This window comes from Chenopodium album, chromosome 5 (assembly GCF_948465745.1).
Source record: "Chenopodium album chromosome 5, dcCheAlbu1.1, whole genome shotgun sequence".
NCBI classification, from domain to species: domain Eukaryota; kingdom Viridiplantae; phylum Streptophyta; class Magnoliopsida; order Caryophyllales; family Amaranthaceae; genus Chenopodium; species Chenopodium album.
Window position 1 is genome coordinate 39,170,573 of NC_137838.1, and position 2,705 is coordinate 39,173,277.

Sequence of the window (2,705 nt, forward strand, 5' to 3'; positions counted from 1 at the left end):
GGTTTATGGGGATCTAATAAATAATATGAAGGGGTAATTTGTGATTGTTGATTATCAATGCTTGATTAATTTCCTACTGATTGATTTAATGCTATGCAATTAGGTTTGGCCAGATTTAATTGTATGAGTTTAGCAATATTAATTCGAGATTCGAGAGATGAGAATTGATGTTTAGGCTTAGTTCAATAGGCAGATTAATTTATAAATGGTTAATTCGAGATTCGAGAGATGAGATTTAATACCGGTTAATTAACTCTGTGATTGTAATACGTAGCGAAAGCCCATTATAATCTGATTAATTGATGCATTGATGATTGCTTATTATAATTTACCCTGGAGTATTGTTTATTAGTGAACCTATGCCCTAGGTTTTTCCTTCATTGATTTATCTCCTATTTTATTCCCTTCCTACTTTTACCTTTAGTAGTTTAATTCCTTCAGATTCAGAATCAGAGATGACGGCCCAAAAGAAGCTCAGTGACTACTCGCAGCCAAAGCTCACAGATTTTCCGCACCTTACTCCCACTCCGGCTCTTGATGGAGTTCAATTTGAAATTAAGCCCCAATTTATCACTATGATAGAGCGGAAGCAATTTAGTGGAGCTAAGGGTGAAGATCCTAAACTTCACATTGCAGATTTCTGCTAATATTGTAACACCATTAGACAAGCCGGGGTCACACAGGACCAAATCAAGGAGATTCTTTTTCCCTTTTCAATATGTGGCAAAGCTAAATTATGGTTTAATGGTTTGAATAGAACTGCACTAGGTATTACTGACTGGGAAACTCTTGCCTTGAATTTCTATAATAAATATTACCCTGCAGAGTGAACAGCTGTACTAAGGAGTGCTATTCAGAACTTCGCTCAAGAGGCCGATGAAACTTTATATGAGGCTTGGGAGAGGTTCAAGGATCTACAGAGAGAATGCCCCCACCACAATCTAGCACAATGGCAATTGATCCAAGCTTTCTACAATGGACTTGGAAATTCATCTAGATCAGTTCTAGATTCTGCAGCTAGTGGGAGATTCATGAATTTAAATGTGGACGATGTCGGACAGGTTATCGAAGATATGTCAATACAAAATTCCCAATACGGGAATCAAAGAGGGTTTGCAAATAAAGGAAAACATAATGTCGATTTCGTATCCTTTTTGCAAGCTCAATTAACATCTATTTGTCAAAAATTAGATAATCTTACTCCTACTCCTAACTCTGTAGCTAATGTTTCTGCTGTTGCTAACAATGAAGCTTTTTGTGAAAATTATGGAATTGTAGGGCATTCGGAGCAAGATTGTTGGAGTTCTATGGAACAAGTTAATGCCTTCCAAACCTATTGGCAGAATAACCCATATTCCAACTCTTATAATCCTGGTTACCGGAACCATCCATACCTTTCGTACCGGAGTACCAATGTACAAAACCCTCCACCTCCACAACCATAACAGCAACCCCCACCACAGCAGAAATATTACCATCCAAATTTTGGCCATAAAAGCCAAGCACAATCCTCATCATCTTCTAACCCTGCTATGACAGAAATTAGAGCAATGCTTACTAACATGCAAAAGCATATGGAGAGTAGGGATGCACAAATTGATTCTATTTTAGCCCATAATAAAATCATGGATAATCAAATTGCGCAACTTTCATCTACCCTACAAACCCCGTCAGCAGAGAGCTCTACCATCGCAACCAATCCATCCCACAGATCATGCCAATGCAATCACTCTAAGGAGTGGTTCACATTATGATGGACCTCCTATGCCAACGGAAGATGGACCAGTTCCTAATCCAGATTCCTCTATACCAAACGCTAATCCTGCTAACCCTACAGGGCTACAACCCTTATAATTTTTCTTTGTAGGGTTATCGAACTACCGTTCCCTAATAGGCAATTGGAGAGTAAGTTTGATAAACAATTCGGTAAGTTCTTGGAGGTTGTGAAAACTTGCAGGTAACAGTTCCTTTCACTGATTTAATCACTCAGATTCTTGCATATGCTAAATTTATTAAAGACATTCTACCTAGGAAAAGGGCCTTTAATGAGGTAGAAACTGTAGCTTTTAAAGAGGAGTGTAGTGCCTTATTGCAAAATAAATTCCCTGCTAAATTAAAGGATCCCGTTAGTTTTTCTATCCCTTGTCATATAGGGAATGTTTTTATTGATAAAGCTTTGTGTGATTTGGGTGCCAGTGTAAGTGTTATGCCATCGTCTGTCTGTGCTAAACTTAATATGGGAGAATAACTTTGCAAATGGCAGATCGTTCTGTAAGATACCCCCTAGATATTTTAGAAGATGTCCTTGTCAGAGTTGGTAAATTTTTATCCCTATTGATTTTGTTGTTTTAGACATGGCAGAGGATACACAAATACCTATTATATTAGGTAGGCTTTTCTTCCATACTGCAGGAGCCATTATTGATGTAAAAAATGATAAACTAACCCTTTCTGTTGGTGATGATAATGTTACTTTTAATTTAGGGAAAGTTTTGAAAGGGCCTATGCTAGAGGAAAATTGTTGTTTTATTGATATAATTGATATAATGGACGATATTTATGATGATAGCTTGCCATAGGTTCTTGCAAGGGATCCCCTAGAGGAAATTCTTTGTGGGAATTTATCTGGAGATAATGCAAGCGTCTGGGGTAATGAAGTACAGGATATTGAAATAGCTATTTCTTTAAAAGAATTAAACCCCAAA

At 37.4% G+C, this 2,705-nt stretch overlaps 1 non-coding gene across 1 annotated transcript; it reads right to left on the reverse strand.

Moving 5' to 3' along the window:
• Positions 1-836: 836 nt before the first annotated feature.
• LOC145633428 (small nucleolar RNA R71) lies at positions 837-943 on the reverse strand. The gene has a single exon (XR_014112753.1). It is a non-coding gene; the product is annotated as a small nucleolar RNA R71 (small nucleolar RNA).
• Positions 944-2,705: the final 1,762 nt, after the last annotated feature.